The sequence below is a fragment of the Lynx canadensis genome, chromosome B3, assembly GCF_007474595.2.
Source record: "Lynx canadensis isolate LIC74 chromosome B3, mLynCan4.pri.v2, whole genome shotgun sequence".
NCBI classification, from domain to species: domain Eukaryota; kingdom Metazoa; phylum Chordata; class Mammalia; order Carnivora; family Felidae; genus Lynx; species Lynx canadensis.
The window spans coordinates 1910519-1919273 of NC_044308.2; the positions used below are offsets into that span (position 1 = coordinate 1910519).

The 8755-nt window shown below is 53.3% G+C and overlaps 1 long non-coding RNA gene across 1 annotated transcript; it reads left to right on the forward strand.

Moving 5' to 3' along the window:
• The first annotated feature begins 502 nt into the window (after positions 1-502).
• On the forward strand, positions 503-4687 carry LOC115515430. Its single transcript, XR_003969267.1, has 2 exons — positions 503-3262; positions 3507-4687. It is a non-coding gene; the product is annotated as an uncharacterized LOC115515430 (long non-coding RNA).
• Positions 4688-8755: the final 4068 nt, after the last annotated feature.

Consider the following 8755-nt stretch of genomic DNA (forward strand, 5'->3'; position numbering starts at 1 on the left):
GAAATCACTGGTTAATCGCCTTGGCTATATTATCAGTCACTTTTTTAAATTTTTTTTTTTTCAACGTTTATTTATTTTTGGGACAGAGAGAAACAGAGCATGAACGGGGGAGGGGCAGAGAGAGAGGGAGACACAGAATCGGAAACAGGCTCCAGGCTCTGAGCCGTCAGCCCAGAGCCCGACGCGGGGCTCGAACTCACGGACCGCGAGATCGTGACCTGGCTGAAGTCGGACGCTTAACCGACTGCGCCACCCAGGCGCCCCTATCAGTCACTTTTTTAAAGAGCTTTTTATTGGTGGGGCGCCTGGGGGGCTCAGTCGGTTGAGCGTCCGGCTTCGGCTCAGGTCACGATCTCACGGTCCGTGAGTTCGAGCCCCGCGTCGGGCTCTGTGCCGACAGCTCGGAGCCTGGAGCCTGCTTCGGATTCTGGGTCTCCCTCTCTGCCCCTCCCTTTCTCGTGCTCTGTCTCTGTCTTTCTGTCAAAAATAAATAAACGTTGAAAAAAAATTTTAAGAGCTTTTTATCATAAGTAAACTCTACACCCAACATGGGGCTCGAACTCAGGAGCCCGAGATCAAGGCGCAGACTCTGCCAAGCTAACCAGCCAGACACTCCTACTCGGCAGCTTCTCGGGAGACCCAGATGGATGTCAAACCTCCAGAAATTCCAGAACCGCTGCAGGGAACCTCGTCCATCCAGTGCTTACTGGTGCCTTTCCGGCTTCAACTTCACTTTTTGTTTGATGGCCATCCGCTTCCTGTTCTAAAATTAATCGGCGCGTCATTCGAGCACCACCCCTTAGGTAGGATTTTGGCACGATTGCCCTAAAAGCTTCCTTGGAGGCTAGATTTTACTTGGACATTCTTTCCCTTATAAGTTCCCTGATAAAGGTGTTTCTGAAAGCGTAAGCGTAGTTCTGGTTTTGCCACTCGGAATTTCATTTCTAAGGTGTGTGGGCATTTTGCGTTAGTGACGGTAGGACGGTCATCTGTTGAAATGACAAGAGAGGGCATCATCTGGTAGTTCACCTGTCCTGATTTTCCATGAGAGCATCTCTCAGTGGAGTCGTGCCATGGGCATCAGACAGACGTGCTAGTGACCAGGGGGAGTCCCAGAAGATGGCTTTAAATCCAATGGTCTAGAACAGTGTCAGGTTTAGCAGGTCTGATGGTCGCCATGTTCCTTATATCAGCTTGTTTGAGAAGAATGACGAAGCCACACGGCTATTCTTAGCAACAATCCCAGAAGCCCCCTCCTTTGTCGCCCTCAAAATCGACTCGAGATGCTTTGTCTTCCGATGGAGATGTCTTCTGGGCACGCCATCCTTTAGCGTTACACCCAATTAACTGCAAAAACTGCAGGTCTGGCTTCTTCCCTTTTAGATACGATAAGTGGTTTTAGTAGCACGGGGGCCGATTCCTTCTTGGGACGTACGAGGATTATTCACTTGAAGTGCCACAGGAAAAGGGCTTAAATATATATTACAAGTGAGAGTCTGTTTGATCTTTCCCGTGTAGGTGTATCCGGGAAATTCCATATGGCATCAGCTTGTATGGATCTGAGGCCTGAGAGACTAGATGTTTCTACCCTCTTGATGGGTGGAGAAGTGAATTCTACAGTGTCTGTTGTGAGTTCATTTAGGCTTTTGGAAGGACTTCCTAATTACCTAAACTAAATGGTTCCTCCTACCTTGTTCGGGCTCATTTTTTTCCTTCTGGCTGAGGTGAGAATGGGTCACAAACACCACGCAGAGTGCAGGACGTCACTTGACGCCTCCTGGGGATGTCGAGATAGCGGGAGCCTCACCCTGGATTTTCCAGCGGTCTCCGATCAGGCTGATTCTGACATACTTCGGGTGTCGTGCAGATGATAGGAGGGAGAGCACGGGACGAGAGACGAGAATGGACGCCGTAGAGTTCACGAGGACCTTCGAGCCTGGGTCGTTGGCTACTCGGGAACTTGGAGGTCCCTGGATTTGATCAGATTGATGTTGTTTTGGTGACCGGGGAAGGATGTCGGTATCAGAGCCGGTCTTTCCTACCTTTGGTGCCAGGTGACTGCATGGCATTTAAGGGAGACCTTCACTGAACTTATTTTTTTGTAGCTGGAGGGGAGTTTTCAGTTAGGGGTTGTAGGTGCCTTAAAGAGTGGGCTTTACTCCAAGGCCTGGGGATCATTTTCTTTTCACTCATTGATTTTGAGTAGTGTCGACGCAGAGTGTAGGGCGGTTACTGGGCAGGGTCTGCCCTATAGGAAGCAGGTCCCCACCTCCCCCAGGTTGCTGGCCTGGCCTTGGATCCGAACCCTCTCGGTGGGGCCGGTGAGGCCAGGTTACCTGCAGACGGGACCTGGGCCGGGCTGCCTGGCATCCCGTGGGGTCACCCGGAGCGGAGCTGGGGCACCCGAAGAAGCGTGCGGCAGGGGTGTGGGCTGGCTGATAGACTGGGAGCCTTCCGAGGCAAGAACCGTTTTTGGTGTTTTGCTTTTTTTAATTATTCTTTTGTTCACTGTTGTCATCCCGAGCAGGTGGCCAGCGTGCTCAGTAAATGTTTAATGGGAGAAAAGCAACAGCTGACATTTTGGGGGCTCCTACTACGTATGGTAGACGGGTTACGTTGTGTCCGAGTCCTTAGGGCCACCGCTCAAGGTATGAAGAGTTGTTCTCATCTTCTAGAGGAGGGCGCGGAACGGAAAGCGTGCGCCCTGGGTCACAAAGCCGGCGAGCGGTGGGGAGCAGACGAGGATCAAGGTCTCGGTGATGGAGCCCAGCGTCCTTAGTCACCTGACCACCGTGAACGAAGGAATGAGTTTCTGGGATGGGGTTCTTCTGCCCTCCGAGGCTGAAATGCTCCCCACGCCTGCTATTTTTTAACCTTACCCACGGCCGTTTTTGTGGGTTTCCTTCCGAGCCTGCCATGAGCCTTTGGACGGAGCCCCTCCTGGACCCTCTGCGGAGGGAGGGCCCAGGATGCCCTCCCTTCCCTCGTAAAGTCTCCCGCAGAGCTGATCGCGTGGACCAGTGGCTTTCTACCTGCTGTGTGGTCCTCGTCTCCTGAGGATGCTTGAGGAAGATCGACCCCGGCTTTGTCCCATAACCTGCATGTGGATTTCTAGCGTGCAGACTTCTCTCTTACCTGCCCAGTTAGCGACCTCCGTGGCGGCTCCGCTGACTGTAGGGTGGGAGGCCAACTCCCGATGGAGATGTTTCCAACCAGCCCGGTGTCTCACAGCTCCCGGCCAACTCCCTGCGAAGTAACGCTCGTGACTTCCCTCCCCGGCCGCTCTCTCATTTGACCTCTGAGCTCTTGCCCGGATGTCGCTTGGGCCGTTCGTCCCGCACACTGCTTCTCCCCTCTGCCCCCTACTCCTCAGCCTGGTGGCAGCCTCCTGCGGGTCCCTAGTATTTCCCCTTTATTAGAACTTACCGCGTCATACGCTCTGTTTACCCACCACGCCCCCAGCCCGTGTCATGAGTCAGGTGATAGAGTGATCTTTTCATCCGCAGTGACCAGTGCAGTTGCCTTGGGGCCCCAATAAACATTTCTGCACGAACATCCTTTACCCTGGCCTGCACTGCCCAGACCCTCGCCCGGCTCCTCGCTGGCCTTCGCCGGGACAGCGGTCCAGAGTGAGGCACCCTGGCTGCAGCCTGGGTCACTGGCCCAGGTCAGGCCTGCTCTCACCTTCCCCCTGCCTTGCCTCGAGTGCAGCAAAGTTAGACCCTCACTGCCCCTTCGCAGAGTCGGTATTTCGATACGTTAATGGAGTCCGGACGGCACGCCTCTGGACTGGGCACACGGCCCCGATCCGGCTGTGGCCTTCACCTCCCACTGCCTCCTGCACGGCGGACCTCCCGGCTCTGCACTTGGCTTTTGTTGGCCTCTACGTGAATGTCCTTCCCATCCGTCCAAACAGCTGCTAACCCCTTGAGCCCAGACAGCTCCCCGGGTCCGAAGACTGGGGCTCTCAGTGCTGCGGGACGGAGCTGCTCTGACACGTCTGGTCCTTTGAAGACCTTCCAGAGCTTTGGGTGGGTTCCAGGGGGGTGTTTGAGAGGCCCTGGACGGACCAAACTTTCTTGTCTCAGCCGGTCGGGGTTCGTTGGGGCCTCGGCTGTGGGACCGGAGGGCAGCTTGGTAGTCGTTCTCCTTGGCCTCCTCGGGGTGGTGCTGGGCCCGGCGGGGATGTGGAAACCGCTCGCTACCCCGGGAAGGGACGCTTTTTCCCACAAGCTGACTTAGAGCCACATTCCCCGGGGAGCCCTTGAAGCCGGCGTGAGAATTGACCGAGGGGGTGAGTCCTGGCTTTCGATCCCATAATTGTTGTCAGCGCAAAAATGACTCACGACTTTCCATTGTCAGGTTTGGGTTGTAACAGCGTGCTCGAGCCGGGCTCTGGGCTGAGCCCGGGCTCCTGTGAGCGGAGGGAAGAAGCCGAAGCCTCGGGGAAGAAGGCGGGGCGCTCTGCCCGAACCCCCGGCAGCGGGCAGAGCGAGAGGCCTCTGAAGGCGTCCCGCAAACTGGCACTTGGGCCTCCGGGCTTCACTTCCATTTCATCCCTGCAGCTGGAGTAGTTCATCCAACCCGTTTTTCTTTCTTTTCTCTTGCCTGTGGTTGTGGACACTACCTAAAAATAAAAGACGATGCTTATCGCATCGAATTAAAGGGATTGTTTTAAACGAAAGCATTCTATCTACTTAATCATTTAACTTTCCTTCCAGTGCCGACCTTCCGGTTTATTTCAGGGGAGTAACAGGCAGATAGAGTTACCATGGCCACGGTGCGTTGCCATAACCCTCTCCCTAAAAGCCACAATGAGTTATTCGCGTTCCCTTCCGCTGAGGTGACAGGGGCCCGAAGAGCGTCGGCCGGCCGGGGGCACCGGGGCGGGGCCGGGCCCCTTGCGTGGGCCACGGCCTGATGGTCTCCAAGCGGCCCTGCTGCTGCACCCTGTGCTTTTCAACTTCGAAGGAAATGCCAGATGACGACAGTGACGATTTCAGCGGCACCTCTCAGCACACGCGAAAGCTTGCCGTGGGGCTCGGGAGCCCGGTCTGAGGTCGCGTCCCCCTGGCACGGGGAGGAATCCCCACCCACGGGGTCCAAGGGCAGGTGTGAGAGGCGCGGTCTGGCATCTTGTCTTTGCGCCTCCCTGCCCTCGCCCCAAATACTCCCCGAAGTACTTCCTGTCCGAGGATGCCTGCATCCGAACCCTTAAGAGATTAGCTCATAGCAGCTGGAGGCAGGTTCACCGACCTTCTCAGAACAACCCCGCCTTTAATGTCCCCCAGGGGAGCGCTGTCCCCCGCTCACTGCCTGGCTTCTTATCACACAGCAGACTTCCTATCAAGTGCATCCCCCAGAAGTGCCCGGAGCCACGCCCCTGCTCCTGTAAGCCTGCTCGGCCGCCAGGCATCCGTGAAACACAAGTGAGGCCCGCTCTCGATGCTCTGAGAATGACTCTGCTCTTAGAACACGCTTGATTTCGGCAGGCCCGTCCCGCAAGGCTCCGGGGAATACATCTGAGGCGGTGTTTTCTGGGGCAAAACATACTGGACAGAAATCTGGACTCAGATTGCTTAACTGGCATCGCTCTGGCCTTTGTACTAATAACCTCGTCCGGGAGCACTGATTTCAGGCCTCGCCCTCCCCCAGAGGGAGGATGTCCTAGCTGGTTCCAGGCAAGCCGCCAACTCATAACTGAATGTGACAAAAAAATTACGGAGATTGTACTTGGTCACTTGTCTCTTAGGAGAGAAGCTTTGAGTGGTGTTGGGGGAGGGTTGTACTGAGGGAAGGGTGTGTCAGGCTGGGCAGGACTTGTGTCTTTGTAAGTGGGGCTTACAGACGGACATTCTTTTCTTTTTAATGTTTATTTTTGAGAGAGAGAGAGAGAGAGAGAGAGAGAGGGGTGGAGCACACAAGTTGGGGAAGGGCAGAGAGAGAGACAGAGACACAGAATCCGAAGCAGGCTCCAGACTCAGCTGTCAGCACAGAGCCCGACGCAGGGCTCGAACTCACGAGCCGTGAGATCGTGACCTGAGCCGAAGTCGGACGTGTCACCGACTGAGCCCCCAGGTGCCCTGGTACTCCTTTTTTTTTTTTTTTTAAGTAAGTTCTACACCCAGCGTGGGGCTCGAATTCATGACCCTGAGATCAAGAGTCGCATGCTCTAATGACTGAGCCCCCCAGGCGCCCCTTGTGTACGGACATTCTTAACAACATGCTCTGGCCTGTCATTGTGTTGAGGACAGAAGATTGGGGAAATACGTGAATGACGCTGTAGACATGCAGAAGCCAAGCCTCTGGAGAGGTGGGATGATTGGTGAGTTGTGACAACTTGGTCCTGAAGATCACAGCAGTGCTTAGAAGGGTCCACTTCTGGAGCCTCTGGGGAGGCTTTGGAAATTACGTAATGTCCTGGGGAATAGAGAGCTGGCCCTAATTGTCCCCTACATCAGTGGCTCCAGGAGGCTGGCTGAGGACCAGAGCCTGTCGGTGACGGAGATCTCACCCGTCTGAGCAAAAGGGAAAAAGGAGACAGTGAAATGGAAGGGTGGCGAATGGAAGGGCCCGTGAAGCATTTTGAGTCCGATGGCTTTTTTTTGCCACGAGCCTGAGTTAATGCAGTCACTTTTGGAAAGGACTATGTCAAAATTCTTTCAAAGGTGAATCCAGGCAAAGAGGCATTTCTGAGGAGCTGGGACCTGTCTTTTTATAATCTTATTAATAAGTCTGCCTTCAGTTAAGCACTTGAGTTAAAGGGCGCCTGGGTGGCTCAGTCGGTTGAGCGTCCGACGTCGGCTCAGGTCGTGATCTCGCGGTTCGTGGGTTCGAGCCCCGCGTCGGGCTCTGTGCTGACAGCTCAGGGCCTGGAGCCTGCTTCGGATTCCATGTCTCCCCCTCTCTCTGTCCCTCCCATGCTCATGCTCTGTCTCTCTCTGTCTCTCAATAATAAATAAACGATAAAAAAAATTAAAAAAAAAAAAAAAGCACTTGAGTTAATATGAGTGTATTACTCAAGGCCAAGAGAACCAGGCCAGTGGTTTCAATGATTCATTCAGCCTAGAAGTGACGTCCAGTGCTCTGTGTCATAGGTGATTGGTCAGAAGTAATCACATGCCCTACTTGTAGGAGAGCTGGGGATATAGGGGCATGTAGCACTCGGGAAGCAGGCTTCCCTGGTACCCTGAGTTCTAGGGACCCAAGCACATACTCTTCTAAAAATAAGCTTCTCGGGGCGCCTGGGTGGCTCAGTCGGTTAAGCGTCCGACTTCGGCTCAGGTCACGATCTCGCGGTCCGGGAGTTCGAGCCCCGTGTCGGGCTCTGTGCTGACAGCTCAGAGCCTGGAGCCTGCTTCAGACTCTGTGTTTCCCTCTCTCTCTGCCCCTCCCCTGCTCGTGCTCTGTGTCTCTCTATCTCTCAGGAATAAATAAACACTAAAAAAATATTTCATAAAATCAACATTCCCCCATTTTGTAGAAATTAAGTGAATTAAAATGTCATTAAAATACAATTCAATATTATTATATAAGTATACTACAGTATAATGGATCATTCATCACAGACATTTTAGTTGTTTTCTGTCAATAGTTTACTTTTACAAGTAGTATTTGCATGGGCATCTTTATGAATGAGTTTTTCCCCTCCACATTTGTGATCACTTCCTAGGATGGATTTGTAGAAACCGTGTGAACAGCTCGAGTTTGAGCTCTCTCTCATTGTACAGAAAGTGTCTCTAGGCTTAGCAACACACATTTAGTGAGTACAGGGCATTGGTGAAGAAATTATTGAACTTGGTTCCTGCCCTTAGAGTCTAGTCGGGGAGTATGGTAGGAGTGCAAATAGGACTGACCCCAAAGAGAAAGACCTACGGTCATCTCTGTACACGCTTTCCAACATGCCTTCCTGTGTTTGGGGCCCGAACTCCCAGGAGGAGAACTGAGCGCTCCCCGGGACTCAGGGCTGAAGGATTCTGACCCGAGCCTGCCTTCACCCTCCTCTGTGACCTTGGACAAGTTGTCCTCGTGTGGCCTTGGTCTTCTCATCTTTAAATGAGGTCATTGGATTAGGTCGTTTCGAATGGTGCCATTCTGTGCCCCTTAAATAGTTGGAGGCTGTGGGTGAGCATGAGTGCATACTTTCCTTTTTTAAATGTCTAATTACGTCCAGCAATCTGGGACAGTTTCTGTGGGACTCGCCGGGAGGCAGCGAGGTAGCCCCATTTATTTCTGCCCTAGGACCCCAAGACGACACCTTCGTACAAACCAAATTATTGATGAAGGAACAGGGTCCAGGCTTGGAGCAAAGAGGAGCTGAGAAATGAAAAGCTTCTGGAAAGAGGCACCTTGCAATGAGGAGATTTGTTTGGCTCGGAAAGAAATGCTAATGGGAACCGTGTGACTGACCAGCTACATGCGGGCCGGATCTCCGAACTCGGCGCGTACTTGACTTCATTTAAACCTTCTCAAGCCCTGGGAGGTCTGGGTTTTTATCCCCTTTGTACAGATGAGGAACCGGAAGTTCAAAGAGGGGACAAGGGCTGCGGCAGGGTGTTGTCCCAGGGAAAGGAAAGTGAGGTCATCGCCAGAATGCACAGAAGAGCAAAATAAGCTAATTCTTGTCTTTTGAGTCTGAAGGCTGAGGTCAAGGTCTGATAAGGGCATTTGGTGAGATTTCTCTAGAAAGACAATTGCGACCAGAGGAGCTTCTCGTCTTGGGCGCCACTTGGATGCCATGTTTGTGGGCAGACAG